Source organism: Euprymna scolopes, chromosome 37 (assembly GCF_053919585.1).
Source record: "Euprymna scolopes isolate OS-2025 chromosome 37, ASM5391958v1, whole genome shotgun sequence".
NCBI lineage: Eukaryota > Metazoa > Mollusca > Cephalopoda > Sepiida > Sepiolidae > Euprymna > Euprymna scolopes.
In genome coordinates this window covers 13,669,409-13,681,773 of record NC_136518.1, presented here as the reverse complement: position 1 = coordinate 13,681,773, position 12,365 = coordinate 13,669,409, and the positions used below count along the sequence as shown (strand labels likewise).

The 12,365-nt window shown below is 36.0% G+C and overlaps 1 protein-coding gene and 52 non-coding genes across 53 annotated transcripts in view; 52 read left to right on the top strand and 1 right to left on the bottom strand.

Annotated features, from left to right (window-relative positions):
- Positions 1–12,365, bottom strand: part of LOC145261094 (uncharacterized) — a 201,983-nt gene that overhangs the window by 71,804 nt on the left and 117,814 nt on the right. The window lies entirely within an intron of this gene.
- On the top strand, positions 82–155 carry Trnat-cgu (transfer RNA threonine (anticodon CGU)). The gene has a single exon. It is a non-coding gene; the product is annotated as a tRNA-Thr (tRNA).
- On the top strand, positions 302–375 carry Trnat-cgu (transfer RNA threonine (anticodon CGU)). The gene has a single exon. It is a non-coding gene; the product is annotated as a tRNA-Thr (tRNA).
- On the top strand, positions 523–596 carry Trnat-cgu (transfer RNA threonine (anticodon CGU)). Its single transcript has one exon. It is a non-coding gene; the product is annotated as a tRNA-Thr (tRNA).
- On the top strand, positions 744–817 carry Trnat-cgu (transfer RNA threonine (anticodon CGU)). Its single transcript has one exon. It is a non-coding gene; the product is annotated as a tRNA-Thr (tRNA).
- Positions 1,186–1,259, top strand: Trnat-cgu (transfer RNA threonine (anticodon CGU)). Its single transcript has one exon. It is a non-coding gene; the product is annotated as a tRNA-Thr (tRNA).
- Positions 1,627–1,700, top strand: Trnat-cgu (transfer RNA threonine (anticodon CGU)). The gene has a single exon. It is a non-coding gene; the product is annotated as a tRNA-Thr (tRNA).
- Positions 1,848–1,921, top strand: Trnat-cgu (transfer RNA threonine (anticodon CGU)). The gene has a single exon. It is a non-coding gene; the product is annotated as a tRNA-Thr (tRNA).
- Trnat-cgu (transfer RNA threonine (anticodon CGU)) lies at positions 2,069–2,142 on the top strand. Its single transcript has one exon. It is a non-coding gene; the product is annotated as a tRNA-Thr (tRNA).
- On the top strand, positions 2,290–2,363 carry Trnat-cgu (transfer RNA threonine (anticodon CGU)). Its single transcript has one exon. It is a non-coding gene; the product is annotated as a tRNA-Thr (tRNA).
- On the top strand, positions 2,510–2,583 carry Trnat-cgu (transfer RNA threonine (anticodon CGU)). The gene has a single exon. It is a non-coding gene; the product is annotated as a tRNA-Thr (tRNA).
- Positions 2,731–2,804, top strand: Trnat-cgu (transfer RNA threonine (anticodon CGU)). The gene has a single exon. It is a non-coding gene; the product is annotated as a tRNA-Thr (tRNA).
- On the top strand, positions 2,952–3,025 carry Trnat-cgu (transfer RNA threonine (anticodon CGU)). Its single transcript has one exon. It is a non-coding gene; the product is annotated as a tRNA-Thr (tRNA).
- On the top strand, positions 3,172–3,245 carry Trnat-cgu (transfer RNA threonine (anticodon CGU)). The gene has a single exon. It is a non-coding gene; the product is annotated as a tRNA-Thr (tRNA).
- Trnat-cgu (transfer RNA threonine (anticodon CGU)) lies at positions 3,393–3,466 on the top strand. The gene has a single exon. It is a non-coding gene; the product is annotated as a tRNA-Thr (tRNA).
- Trnat-cgu (transfer RNA threonine (anticodon CGU)) lies at positions 3,614–3,687 on the top strand. Its single transcript has one exon. It is a non-coding gene; the product is annotated as a tRNA-Thr (tRNA).
- On the top strand, positions 3,835–3,908 carry Trnat-cgu (transfer RNA threonine (anticodon CGU)). The gene has a single exon. It is a non-coding gene; the product is annotated as a tRNA-Thr (tRNA).
- On the top strand, positions 4,056–4,129 carry Trnat-cgu (transfer RNA threonine (anticodon CGU)). Its single transcript has one exon. It is a non-coding gene; the product is annotated as a tRNA-Thr (tRNA).
- Trnat-cgu (transfer RNA threonine (anticodon CGU)) lies at positions 4,277–4,350 on the top strand. Its single transcript has one exon. It is a non-coding gene; the product is annotated as a tRNA-Thr (tRNA).
- Positions 4,498–4,571, top strand: Trnat-cgu (transfer RNA threonine (anticodon CGU)). The gene has a single exon. It is a non-coding gene; the product is annotated as a tRNA-Thr (tRNA).
- Trnat-cgu (transfer RNA threonine (anticodon CGU)) lies at positions 4,719–4,792 on the top strand. The gene has a single exon. It is a non-coding gene; the product is annotated as a tRNA-Thr (tRNA).
- Trnat-cgu (transfer RNA threonine (anticodon CGU)) lies at positions 4,940–5,013 on the top strand. The gene has a single exon. It is a non-coding gene; the product is annotated as a tRNA-Thr (tRNA).
- Positions 5,382–5,455, top strand: Trnat-cgu (transfer RNA threonine (anticodon CGU)). Its single transcript has one exon. It is a non-coding gene; the product is annotated as a tRNA-Thr (tRNA).
- Trnat-cgu (transfer RNA threonine (anticodon CGU)) lies at positions 5,823–5,896 on the top strand. The gene has a single exon. It is a non-coding gene; the product is annotated as a tRNA-Thr (tRNA).
- Trnat-cgu (transfer RNA threonine (anticodon CGU)) lies at positions 6,044–6,117 on the top strand. The gene has a single exon. It is a non-coding gene; the product is annotated as a tRNA-Thr (tRNA).
- Trnat-cgu (transfer RNA threonine (anticodon CGU)) lies at positions 6,265–6,338 on the top strand. The gene has a single exon. It is a non-coding gene; the product is annotated as a tRNA-Thr (tRNA).
- Positions 6,486–6,559, top strand: Trnat-cgu (transfer RNA threonine (anticodon CGU)). The gene has a single exon. It is a non-coding gene; the product is annotated as a tRNA-Thr (tRNA).
- Trnat-cgu (transfer RNA threonine (anticodon CGU)) lies at positions 6,706–6,779 on the top strand. The gene has a single exon. It is a non-coding gene; the product is annotated as a tRNA-Thr (tRNA).
- Trnat-cgu (transfer RNA threonine (anticodon CGU)) lies at positions 6,927–7,000 on the top strand. Its single transcript has one exon. It is a non-coding gene; the product is annotated as a tRNA-Thr (tRNA).
- Positions 7,148–7,221, top strand: Trnat-cgu (transfer RNA threonine (anticodon CGU)). Its single transcript has one exon. It is a non-coding gene; the product is annotated as a tRNA-Thr (tRNA).
- On the top strand, positions 7,368–7,441 carry Trnat-cgu (transfer RNA threonine (anticodon CGU)). The gene has a single exon. It is a non-coding gene; the product is annotated as a tRNA-Thr (tRNA).
- On the top strand, positions 7,589–7,662 carry Trnat-cgu (transfer RNA threonine (anticodon CGU)). Its single transcript has one exon. It is a non-coding gene; the product is annotated as a tRNA-Thr (tRNA).
- Trnat-cgu (transfer RNA threonine (anticodon CGU)) lies at positions 7,810–7,883 on the top strand. Its single transcript has one exon. It is a non-coding gene; the product is annotated as a tRNA-Thr (tRNA).
- Positions 8,031–8,104, top strand: Trnat-cgu (transfer RNA threonine (anticodon CGU)). Its single transcript has one exon. It is a non-coding gene; the product is annotated as a tRNA-Thr (tRNA).
- Positions 8,252–8,325, top strand: Trnat-cgu (transfer RNA threonine (anticodon CGU)). The gene has a single exon. It is a non-coding gene; the product is annotated as a tRNA-Thr (tRNA).
- Positions 8,472–8,545, top strand: Trnat-cgu (transfer RNA threonine (anticodon CGU)). Its single transcript has one exon. It is a non-coding gene; the product is annotated as a tRNA-Thr (tRNA).
- Positions 8,693–8,766, top strand: Trnat-cgu (transfer RNA threonine (anticodon CGU)). Its single transcript has one exon. It is a non-coding gene; the product is annotated as a tRNA-Thr (tRNA).
- Positions 8,914–8,987, top strand: Trnat-cgu (transfer RNA threonine (anticodon CGU)). Its single transcript has one exon. It is a non-coding gene; the product is annotated as a tRNA-Thr (tRNA).
- On the top strand, positions 9,135–9,208 carry Trnat-cgu (transfer RNA threonine (anticodon CGU)). The gene has a single exon. It is a non-coding gene; the product is annotated as a tRNA-Thr (tRNA).
- On the top strand, positions 9,356–9,429 carry Trnat-cgu (transfer RNA threonine (anticodon CGU)). Its single transcript has one exon. It is a non-coding gene; the product is annotated as a tRNA-Thr (tRNA).
- Trnat-cgu (transfer RNA threonine (anticodon CGU)) lies at positions 9,577–9,650 on the top strand. Its single transcript has one exon. It is a non-coding gene; the product is annotated as a tRNA-Thr (tRNA).
- On the top strand, positions 9,798–9,871 carry Trnat-cgu (transfer RNA threonine (anticodon CGU)). The gene has a single exon. It is a non-coding gene; the product is annotated as a tRNA-Thr (tRNA).
- On the top strand, positions 10,019–10,092 carry Trnat-cgu (transfer RNA threonine (anticodon CGU)). Its single transcript has one exon. It is a non-coding gene; the product is annotated as a tRNA-Thr (tRNA).
- Trnat-cgu (transfer RNA threonine (anticodon CGU)) lies at positions 10,240–10,313 on the top strand. Its single transcript has one exon. It is a non-coding gene; the product is annotated as a tRNA-Thr (tRNA).
- Positions 10,461–10,534, top strand: Trnat-cgu (transfer RNA threonine (anticodon CGU)). The gene has a single exon. It is a non-coding gene; the product is annotated as a tRNA-Thr (tRNA).
- On the top strand, positions 10,682–10,755 carry Trnat-cgu (transfer RNA threonine (anticodon CGU)). Its single transcript has one exon. It is a non-coding gene; the product is annotated as a tRNA-Thr (tRNA).
- Trnat-cgu (transfer RNA threonine (anticodon CGU)) lies at positions 10,903–10,976 on the top strand. Its single transcript has one exon. It is a non-coding gene; the product is annotated as a tRNA-Thr (tRNA).
- Positions 11,124–11,197, top strand: Trnat-cgu (transfer RNA threonine (anticodon CGU)). The gene has a single exon. It is a non-coding gene; the product is annotated as a tRNA-Thr (tRNA).
- On the top strand, positions 11,345–11,418 carry Trnat-agu (transfer RNA threonine (anticodon AGU)). The gene has a single exon. It is a non-coding gene; the product is annotated as a tRNA-Thr (tRNA).
- Positions 11,566–11,639, top strand: Trnat-cgu (transfer RNA threonine (anticodon CGU)). Its single transcript has one exon. It is a non-coding gene; the product is annotated as a tRNA-Thr (tRNA).
- On the top strand, positions 11,787–11,860 carry Trnat-cgu (transfer RNA threonine (anticodon CGU)). The gene has a single exon. It is a non-coding gene; the product is annotated as a tRNA-Thr (tRNA).
- Positions 12,008–12,081, top strand: Trnar-ccu (transfer RNA arginine (anticodon CCU)). Its single transcript has one exon. It is a non-coding gene; the product is annotated as a tRNA-Arg (tRNA).
- On the top strand, positions 12,229–12,302 carry Trnat-cgu (transfer RNA threonine (anticodon CGU)). The gene has a single exon. It is a non-coding gene; the product is annotated as a tRNA-Thr (tRNA).

Sequence of the window (12,365 nt, the reverse complement as noted above, 5' to 3'; positions counted from 1 at the left end):
TATTTTGTACAATCTTTGTTTATACTGGGATTATATTTTGGTAAACATGTCAATTTAGTAAAAAGTGTTGGGAACGTGTCTGCCTCTATAGCTCAGTGGTTTAGAGCACTGGTCTCGTAAACCAGGGGTCGTGAGTTCGAATCTCACTGGAGGCATGATATCTCTACTACTCTCTTTTACTAATTTTCAACCAAAATTTTGCAACATTTGATTTTTACAATATTTTGTACAATCTTTGTTTATACTGGGATTATATGTTGGAAAAAATGTCAATTTAGTAAAAAGTGTTGGGAGCGTGTCTGCCTCTATAGCTCAGTGGTTTAGAGCACTGGCCTCGTACACCAGTGGTCGTGAGTTCGAATCTCACTGGAGGCATGATATCTCTACTACTCTCTTTTACTAATTTTCTACCAAAATTTTGAAACATTTGGATTTTTACAATATTTTGTACAATCTTTGTTTATACTGGAATTATATTTTGGCAAAAATGTCAATTTAGTAAAAAGTGTTGGGAACGTGTCTGCCTCTATAGCTCAGTGGTTTAGAGCACTGGTCTCGTAAACCAGGGGTCGTGAGTTCGAATCTCACTGGAGGCATGATATCTCTACTACTCTCTTTTACTAATTTTCAACCAAAATTTTGCAACATTTGGAGTTTTACAATATTTTGTACAATCTTTGTTTATACTGGGATTATATTTTGGTAAACATGTCAATTTAGTAAAAAGTGTTGGGAACGTGTCTGCCTCTATAGCTCAGTGGTTTAGAGCACTGGTCTCGTAAACCAGGGGTCGTGAGTTCGAATCTCACTGGAGGCATGATATCTCTACTACTCTCTTTTACTAATTTTCAACCAAAATTTTGCAACATTTGGAGTTTTACAATATTTTGTACAATCTTTGTTTATACTGGGATTATATTTTGGTAAACATGTCAATTTAGTAAAAAGTGTTGGGAACGTGTCTGCCTCTATAGCTCATTGATTTCGAGCACTGGTCTCGTAAACCAGGGGTCGTGAGTTCGAATCTCACTGGAGGAATGATATCTCTACTACTCTCTTTTACTAATTTTCAACCAAAATTTTGCAACATTTGGATTTTTACAATATTTTGTACAATCTTTGTTTATACTGGGATTATATTTTGGCAAAAATGTCAATTTAGTAAAAAGTGTTGGGAGCGTGTCTGCCTCTATAGCTCAGTGGTTTAGAGCACTGGTCTCGTAAACCAGGGGTCGTGAGTTCGAATCTCACTGGAGGCATGATATCTCTACTACTCTCTTTTACTAATTTTCAACCAAAATTTTGCAACATTTGGAGTTTTACAATATTTTGTACAATCTTTGTTTATACTGGGATTATATTTTGGCGAAAATGTCAATTTAGTAAAAACTGTTGGGGGGTCTCTGCCTCTATAGCACAGTGGTTTAGAGCACTAGTCTCGTAAACCTGGGGTCGTGAGTTCGAATCTCACTGAAGGCATGAAATCTCTACTACTCTCTTTTACTAATTTTCAACCAAAATTTTGCAACATTTGGAGTTTTACAATATTTTGTACAATCTTTGTTTATATTGGGATTATATTTTGGAAAAAATGTCAATTTAGTAAAAAGTGTCGGGAGCGTGTCTGCCTCTATAGCTCAGTGGTTTAGAGCACTGGTCTCGTAAAACATGGGTCGTGAGTTCGAATCTCACTGGAGGCATGATAACTCTACTACTCTCTTTTACTAATTTTCAACCAAAATTTTGCAACATTTGGAGTGTTACAATATTTTGTACAATCTTTGTTTATACTTGGATTATATTTTGGCAAAAATGTCAATTTAGTAAAAAGTGTTGGGAGCGTGTCTGCCTCTATAGCTCAGTGGTATAGAGCACTGGTCTCGTAAACCAGGGGTCGTGAGTTCGAATCTCACTGGAGGCATGATAACTCTACTACTCTCTTTTACTAATTTTCAACCAAAATTTTGCAACATTTGGATTTTTACAATATTTTGTACAATCTTTGTTTATACTGGGATTATATTTTGGCAAAAATGTCAATTTAGTAAAAAGTGTTGGGAGCGTGTCTGCCTCTATAGCTCAGTGGTTTAGAGCACTGGCCTCGTACACCAGTGGTCGTGAGTTCGAATCTCACTGGAGGCATGAAATCTCTACTACTCTGTTTTACTAATTTTCAACCAAAATTTTGTAACATTTGGATTTTTACAATATTTTGACCAATCTTTGTTTATACTAGGATTATATTTTGGCAAAAATCTCAATTTAGTAAAAAGTGTTGGGAACGTGTCTGCCTCTATAGCTCAGTGGTTTAGAGCACTGGTCTCGTAAACCAGGGGTCGTGAGTTCGAATCTCACTGGAGGCATGATATCTCTACAACTCACTTTTACTAATTTTCAACCAAAATTTGCAACATTTGGATTTTTACAATATTTTGTACAATCTTTGTTTATACTGGGATTATATTTTGGTAAACATGTCAATTTAGTAAAAAGTGTTGGGAGCGTGTCTGCCTCTATAGCTCAGTGGTTTAGAGCACTGGCCTCGTACACCAGTGGTCGTGAGTTCGAATCTCACTGGAGGCATGAAATCTCTACTACTCTGTTTTACTAATTTTCAACCAAAATTTTGCAACATTTGGATTTTTACAATATTTTGACCAATCTTTGTTTATACTTGGATTATATTTTGGCAAAAATCTCAATTTAGTAAAAAGTGTTAGGAACGTGTCTGCCTCTATAGCTCAGTGGTTTAGAGCACTGGTCTCGTAAACCAGGGGTCGTGAGTTCGAATCTCACTGGAGGAATGATATCTCTACTACTCTCTTTTACTAATTTTCAACCAAAATTTTGCAACATTTGGATTTTTACAATATTTTGTACAATCTTTGTTTATACTGGGATTATATTTTGGCAAAAATGTCAATTTAGTAAAAAGTGTTGGGAGCGTGTCTGCCTCTATAGCTCAGTGGTTTAGAGCACTGGTCTCGTAAACCAGGGGTCGTGAGTTCGAATCTCACTGGAGGCATGATAACTCTACTACTCTCTTTTACTAATTTTCAACCAAAATTTTGCAACATTTGGAGTTTTACAATATTTTGTACAATCTTTGTTTATACTGGGATTATATTTTGGCGAAAATGTAAATTTAGTAAAAACTGTTGGGGGGTCTCTGCCTCTATAGCTCAGTGGTTTAGAGCACTAGTCTCGTAAACCTGGGGTCGTGAGTTCGAATCTCACTGAAGGCATGATAACTCTACTACTCTCTTTTACTAATTTTCAACCAAAATTTTGCAACATTTGGATTTTTACAATATTTTGTACAATCTTTGTTTATACTGGGATTATATTTTGGTAAACATGTCAATTTAGTAAAAAGTATTGGGAACGTGTCTGCCTCTATAGCTCAGTGGTTTAGAGCACTGGTCTCGTAAACCAGGGGTCGTGAGTTCGAATCTCACTGGAGGCATGATATCTCTACTACTCTCTTTTACTAATTTTCAACCAAAATTTTGCAACATTTGGAGTTTTACAATATTTTGTACAATCTTTGTTTATACTGGGATTATATTTTGGTAAACATGTCAATTTAGTAAAAAGTGTTGGGAACGTGTCTGCCTCTATAGCTCAGTGATTTCGAGCACTGGTCTCGTAACCCAGGGGTCGTGAGTTCGAATCTCACTGGAGGCATGATAACTCTACTACTCTCTTTTACTAATTTTCAACCAAAATTTTGCAACATTTGGATTTTTACAATATTTTGTACAATCTTTGTTTATACTGGGATTATATTTTGGCAAAAATGTCAATTTAGTAAAAAGTGTTGGGAGCGTGTCTGCCTCTATAGCTCAGTGGTTTAGAGCACTGGCCTCGTACACCAGTGGTCGTGAGTTCGAATCTCACTGGAGGCATGAAATCTCTACTACTCTGTTTTACTAATTTTCAACCAAAATTTTGCAACATTTGGGTTTTTACAATATTTTGACCAATTTTTGTTTATACTTGGATTATATTTTGGCAAAAATCTCAATTTAGTAAAAAGTGTTGGGAACGTGTCTGCCTCTATAGCTCAGTGGTTTAGAGCACTGGTCTCGTAAACCAGGGGTCGTGAGTTCGAATCTCACTGGAGGCATGATATCTCTACTACTCACTTTTACTAATTTTCAACCAAAATTTTGCAACATTTGGAGTTTTACAATATTTTGTACAATCTTTGTTTATACTGGGATTATATTTTGGTAAACATGTCAATTTAGTAAAAAGTGTTGGGAACGTGTCTGCCTCTATAGCTCAGTGGTTTAGAGCACTGGTCTCGTAAACCAGGGGTCGTGAGTTCGAATCTCACTGGAGGCATGATATCTCTACTACTCTCTTTTACTAATTTTCAACCAAAATTTTGCAACATTTGGATTTTTACAATATTTTGTACAATCTTTGTTTATACTGGGATTATATGTTGGAAAAAATGTCAATTTAGTAAAAAGTGTTGGGAGCGTGTCTGCCTCTATAGCTCAGTGGTTTAGAGCACTGGCCTCGTACACCAGTGGTCGTGAGTTCGAATCTCACTGGAGGCATGATATCTCTACTACTCTCTTTTACTAATTTTCTACCAAAATTTTGAAACATTTGGATTTTTACAATATTTTGTACAATCTTTGTTTATACTGGAATTATATTTTGGCAAAAATGTCAATTTAGTAAAAAGTGTTGGGAACGTGTCTGCCTCTATAGCTCAGTGGTTTAGAGCACTGGTCTCGTAAACCAGGGGTCGTGAGTTCGAATCTCACTGGAGGCATGATATCTCTACTACTCTCTTTTACTAATTTTCAACCAAAATTTTGCAACATTTGGAGTTTTACAATATTTTGTACAATCTTTGTTTATACTGGGATTATATTTTGGTAAACATGTCAATTTAGTAAAAAGTGTTGGGAACGTGTCTGCCTCTATAGCTCAGTGGTTTAGAGCACTGGTCTCGTAAACCAGGGGTCGTGAGTTCGAATCTCACTGGAGGCATGATATCTCTACTACTCTCTTTTACTAATTTTCAACCAAAATTTTGCAACATTTGGAGTTTTACAATATTTTGTACAATCTTTGTTTATACTGGGATTATATTTTGGTAAACATGTCAATTTAGTAAAAAGTGTTGGGAACGTGTCTGCCTCTATAGCTCATTGATTTCGAGCACTGGTCTCGTAAACCAGGGGTCGTGAGTTCGAATCTCACTGGAGGAATGATATCTCTACTACTCTCTTTTACTAATTTTCAACCAAAATTTTGCAACATTTGGATTTTTACAATATTTTGTACAATCTTTGTTTATACTGGGATTATATTTTGGCAAAAATGTCAATTTAGTAAAAAGTGTTGGGAGCGTGTCTGCCTCTATAGCTCAGTGGTTTAGAGCACTGGTCTCGTAAACCAGGGGTCGTGAGTTCGAATCTCACTGGAGGCATGATATCTCTACTACTCTCTTTTACTAATTTTCAACCAAAATTTTGCAACATTTGGAGTTTTACAATATTTTGTACAATCTTTGTTTATACTGGGATTATATTTTGGCGAAAATGTCAATTTAGTAAAAACTGTTGGGGGGTCTCTGCCTCTATAGCACAGTGGTTTAGAGCACTAGTCTCGTAAACCTGGGGTCGTGAGTTCGAATCTCACTGAAGGCATGAAATCTCTACTACTCTCTTTTACTAATTTTCAACCAAAATTTTGCAACATTTGGAGTTTTACAATATTTTGTACAATCTTTGTTTATATTGGGATTATATTTTGGAAAAAATGTCAATTTAGTAAAAAGTGTCGGGAGCGTGTCTGCCTCTATAGCTCAGTGGTTTAGAGCACTGGTCTCGTAAAACATGGGTCGTGAGTTCGAATCTCACTGGAGGCATGATAACTCTACTACTCTCTTTTACTAATTTTCAACCAAAATTTTGCAACATTTGGAGTGTTACAATATTTTGTACAATCTTTGTTTATACTTGGATTATATTTTGGCAAAAATGTCAATTTAGTAAAAAGTGTTGGGAGCGTGTCTGCCTCTATAGCTCAGTGGTATAGAGCACTGGTCTCGTAAACCAGGGGTCGTGAGTTCGAATCTCACTGGAGGCATGATAACTCTGCTACTCTCTTTTACTAATTTTCAACCAAAATTTTGCAACATTTGGATTTTTACAATATTTTGTACAATCTTTGTTTATACTGGGATTATATTTTGGCAAAAATGTCAATTTAGTAAAAAGTGTTGGGAGCGTGTCTGCCTCTATAGCTCAGTGGTTTAGAGCACTGGCCTCGTACACCAGTGGTCGTGAGTTCGAATCTCACTGGAGGCATGAAATCTCTACTACTCTGTTTTACTAATTTTCAACCAAAATTTTGTAACATTTGGATTTTTACAATATTTTGACCAATCTTTGTTTATACTAGGATTATATTTTGGCAAAAATCTCAATTTAGTAAAAAGTGTTGGGAACGTGTCTGCCTCTATAGCTCAGTGGTTTAGAGCACTGGTCTCGTAAACCAGGGGTCGTGAGTTCGAATCTCACTGGAGGCATGATATCTCTACAACTCACTTTTACTAATTTTCAACCAAAATTTGCAACATTTGGATTTTTACAATATTTTGTACAATCTTTGTTTATACTGGGATTATATTTTGGTAAACATGTCAATTTAGTAAAAAGTGTTGGGAGCGTGTCTGCCTCTATAGCTCAGTGGTTTAGAGCACTGGCCTCGTACACCAGTGGTCGTGAGTTCGAATCTCACTGGAGGCATGAAATCTCTACTACTCTGTTTTACTAATTTTCAACCAAAATTTTGCAACATTTGGATTTTTACAATATTTTGACCAATCTTTGTTTATACTTGGATTATATTTTGGCAAAAATCTCAATTTAGTAAAAAGTGTTAGGAACGTGTCTGCCTCTATAGCTCAGTGGTTTAGAGCACTGGTCTCGTAAACCAGGGGTCGTGAGTTCGAATCTCACTGGAGGAATGATATCTCTACTACTCTCTTTTACTAATTTTCAACCAAAATTTTGCAACATTTGGATTTTTACAATATTTTGTACAATCTTTGTTTATACTGGGATTATATTTTGGCAAAAATGTCAATTTAGTAAAAAGTGTTGGGAGCGTGTCTGCCTCTATAGCTCAGTGGTTTAGAGCACTGGTCTCGTAAACCAGGGGTCGTGAGTTCGAATCTCACTGGAGGCATGATAACTCTACTACTCTCTTTTACTAATTTTCAACCAAAATTTTGCAACATTTGGAGTTTTACAATATTTTGTACAATCTTTGTTTATACTGGGATTATATTTTGGCGAAAATGTAAATTTAGTAAAAACTGTTGGGGGGTCTCTGCCTCTATAGCTCAGTGGTTTAGAGCACTAGTCTCGTAAACCTGGGGTCGTGAGTTCGAATCTCACTGAAGGCATGATAACTCTACTACTCTCTTTTACTAATTTTCAACCAAAATTTTGCAACATTTGGATTTTTACAATATTTTGTACAATCTTTGTTTATATTGGGATTATATTTTGGAAAAAATGTCAATTTAGTAAAAAGTGTCGGGAGCGTGTCTGCCTCTATAGCTCAGTGGTTTAGAGCACTGGTCTCGTAAAACATGGGTCGTGAGTTCGAATCTCACTGGCGGCATGATTACTCTACTACTCTCTTTTACTAATTTTCAACCAAAATTTTGCAACATTTGGAGTGTTACAATATTTTGTACAATCTTTGTTTATACTTGGATTATATTTTGGCAAAAATGTCAATTTAGTAAAAAGTGTTGGGAGCGTGTCTGCCTCTATAGCTCAGTGGTGTAGAGAACTGGTCTCGTAAACCAGGGGTCGTGAGTTCGAATCTCACTGGAGGCATGATAACTCTACTACTCTCTTTTACTAATTTTCAACCAAAATTTTGCAACATTTGGATTTTTACAATATTTTGTACAATCTTTGTTTATACTGGGATTATATTTTGGCAAAAATGTCAATTTAGTAAAAAGTGTTGGGAGCGTGTCTGCCTCTATAGCTCAGTGGTTTAGAGCACTGGCCTCGTACACCAGTGGTCGTGAGTTCGAATCTCACTGGAGGCATGAAATCTCTACTACTCTGTTTTACTAATTTTCAACCAAAATTTTGCAACATTTGGATTTTTACAATATTTTGACCAATCTTTGTTTATACTAGGATTATATTTTGGAAAAAATCTCAATTTAGTAAAAAGTGTTGGGAACGTGTCTGCCTCTATAGCTCAGTGGTTTAGAGCACTGGTCTCGTAACCCAGGGGTCGTGAGTTCGAATCTCACTGGAGGCATGATATCTCTACAACTCACTTTTACTAATTTTCAACCAATATTTGCAACATTTGGATTTTTACAATATTTTGTACAATCTTTGTTTATACTGGGATTATATTTTGGTAAACATGTCAATTTAGTAAAAAGTGTTGGGAGCGTGTCTGCCTCTATAGCTCAGTGGTTTAGAGCACTGGCCTCGTACACCAGTGGTCGTGAGTTCGAATCTCACTGGAGGCATGAAATCTCTACTACTCTGTTTTACTAATTTTCAACCAAAATTTTGCAACATTTGGATTTTTACAATATTTTGACCAATCTTTGTTTATACTTGGATTATATTTTGGCAAAAATCTCAATTAAGTAAAAAGTGTTGGGAACGTGTCTGCCTCTATAGCTCAGTGGTTTAGAGCACTGGTCTCGTAAACCAGGGGTCGTGAGTTCGAATCTCACTGGAGGCATGATATCTCTACTACTCACTTTTACTAATTTTCAACCAAAATTTTGCAACATTTGGATTTTTACAATATTTTGTACAATCTTTGTTTATACTGGAATTATATTTTGGTAAACATGTCAATTTAGTAAAAAGTGTTGGGAACGTGTCTGCCTCTATAGCTCAGTGGTTTAGAGCACTGGTCTCGTAAACCAGGGGTCGTGAGTTCGAATCTCACTGGAGGCATGATATCTCTACTACTCTCTTTTACTAATTTTCAACCAAAATTTTGCAACATTTGGATTTTTACAATATTTTGTACAATCTTTGTTTATACTGGGATTATATTTTGGCAAAAATGTCAATTTAGTAAAAAGTGTTGGGAGCGTGTCTGCCTCTATAGCTCAGTGGTTTAGAGCACTGGCCTCGTACACCAGTGGTCGTGAGTTCGAATCTCACTGGAGGCATGAAATCTCTACTACTCTGTTTCACTAATTTTCAACCACAATTTTGCAACATTTGGATTTTTACAATATTTTGTACAATCTTTGTTTATACTGGGATTATATTTTGGCAAAAATGTCAATTTAGTAAAAAGTGTTGGGAACGTGTCTGCCTCTATAGCTCAGTGGTTTAGAACACTGGTCTCGTAAACCAGGGGTCGTGAGTTCGAATCTCACTGGAGGCATGATATCTCTACTACTCTCTTTTACTAATTTTCAACCAAAATTTTGCAACATTTGGAGTTTTACAATATTTTGTACAATCTTTGTTTATACTGGGATTATATTTTGGTAAACATGTCAATTTAGTAAAAAGTGTTGGGAACGTGTCTGCCTCTATAGCTCAGTGGTTTAGAGCACTGGTCTCGTAAACCAGGGGTCGTGAGTTCGAATCTCACTGGAGGCATGATATCTCTACTACTCTCTTTTACTAATTTTCAACCAAAATTTTGCAACATTTGGAGTTTTACAATATTTTGTACAATCTTTGTTTATACTGGGATTATATTTTGGTAAACATGTCAATTTAGTAAAAAGTGTTGGGAACGTGTCTGCCTCTATAGCTCAGTGATTTCGAGCACTGGTCTCGTAAACCAGGGGTCGTGAGTTCGAATCTCACTGGAGGAATGATATCTCTACTACTCTCTTTTACTAATTTTCAACCAAAATTTTGCAACATTTGGATTTTTACAATATTTTGTACAATCTTTGTTTATACTGGGATTATATTTTGGCAAAAATGTCAATTTAGTAAAAAGTGTTGGGAGCGTGTCTGCCTCTATAGCTCAGTGGTTTAGAGCACTGGTCTCGTAAACCAGGGGTCGATAGTTCGAATCTCACTGGAGGCATGATAACTCTACTACTCTCTTTTACTAATTTTCAACCAAAATTTTGCAACATTTGGAGTTTTACAATATTTTGTACAATCTTTGTTTATACTGGGATTATATTTTGGCAAAAATGTCAATTTAGTAAAAAGTGTTGGGAGCGTGTCTGCCTCTATAGCTCAGTGGTTTAGAGCACTGGTCTCGTAAACCAGGGGTCGTGAGTTCGAATCTCACTGGAGGCATGATAACTCTACTACTCTCTTTTACTAATTTTCAACCAAAATTTTGCAACATTTGGAGTTTTACAATATTTTGTACAATCTTTGTTTATACTGGGATTATATTTTGGCAAAAATGTCAATTTAGTAAAAAGTGTTGGGAGCGTGTCTGCCTCTATAGCTCAGTGGTTTAGAGCACTGGCCTCGTACACCAGTGGTCGTGAGTTCGAATCTCACTGGAGGCATGAAATCTCTACTACTCTGTTTTACTAATTTTCAACCAAAATTTTGCAACATTTGGATTTTTACAATATTTTGACCAATCTTTGTTTATACTTGGATTATATTTTGGCAAAAATGTCAATTTAGTAAAAAGTGTTGGGAACGTGTCTGCCTCTATAGCTCAGTGGTTTAGAGCACTGGTCTCGTAAACCAGGGGTCGTGAGTTCGAATCTCACTGGAGGCATGATATCTCTACTACTCACTTTTACTAATTTTCAACCAAAATTTTGCAACATTTGGATTTTTACAATATTTTGTACAATCTTTGTTTATACTGGGATTATATTTTGGTAAACATGTCAATTTAGTAAAAAGTGTTGGGAACGTGTCTGCCTCTATAGCTCAGTGGTTTAGAGCACTGGTCTCGTAAACCAGGGGTCGTGAGTTCGAATCTCACTGAAGGCATGATATCTCTACTACTCTCTTTTACTAATTTTCAACCAAAATTTTGCAACATTTGGATTTTTACAATATTTTGTACAATCTTTGTTTATACTGGGATTATATTTTGGCAAAAATGTCAATTTAGTAAAAAGTGTTGGGAGCGTGTCTGCCTCTATAGCTCAGTGGTTTAGAGCACTGGTCTCGTACACCAGTGGTCGTGAGTTCGAATCTCACTGGAGGCATGAAATCTCTACTACTCTGTTTTACTAATTTTCAACCACAATTTTGCAACATTTGGATTTTTACAATATTTTGTACAATCTTTGTTTATACTGGGATTATATTTTGGCAAAAATGTCAATTTAGTAAAAAGTGTTGGGAACGTGTCTGCCTCTATAGCTCAGTGGTTTAGAGCACTGGTCTAGTAAACCAGGGGTCGTGAGTTCGAATCTCACTGGAGGCATGATATCTCTACTACTCTCTTTTACTAATTTTCAACCAAAATTTTGCAACATTTGGAGTTTTACAATATTTTGTACAATCTTTGTTTATACTGGGATTATATTTTGGTAAACATGTCAATTTAGTAAAAAGTGTTGGGAACGTGTCTGCCTCTATAGCTCAGTGGTTTAGAGCACTGGTCTCGTAAACCAGGGGTCGTGAGTTCGAATCTCACTGGAGGCATGATAACTCTACTACTCTCTTTTACTAATTTTCAACCAAAATTTTGCAACATTTGGAGTTTTACAATATTTTGTACAATCTTTGTTTATACTGGGATTATATTTTGGTAAACATGTCAATTTAGTAAAAAGTGTTGGGAACGTGTCTGCCTCTATAGCTCAGTGATTTCGAGCACTGGTCTCGTAAACCAGGGGTCGTGAGTTCGAATCTCACTGGAGGAATGATATCTCTACTACTCTCTTTTACTAATTTTCAACCAAAATTTTGCAACATTTGGATTTTTACAATATTTTGTACAATCTTTGTTTATACTGGGATTATATTTTGGCAAAAATGTCAATTTAGTAAAAAGTGTTGGGAGCGTGTCTGCCTCTATAGCTCAGTGGTTTAGAGCACTGGTCGCCTAAACCAGGGGTCGTGAGTTCGAATCTCACTGGAGGCATGATAACTCTACTACTCTCTTTTACTAATGTTCAACCAAAATTTTGCAACATTTGGAGTTTTACAATATTTTGTACAATCTTTGTTTATACTGGGATTATATTTTGGCAAAAATGTCAATTTAGTAAAAAGTGTTGGGAGCGTGTCTGCCTCTATAGCTCAGTGGTTTAGAGCACTGGTCTCGTAAACCAGGGGTCGTGAGTTCGAATCTCACTGGAGGCATGATAACTCTACTACTCTCTTTTACTAATTTTCAACCAAAATTTTGCAACATTTGGAGTTTTA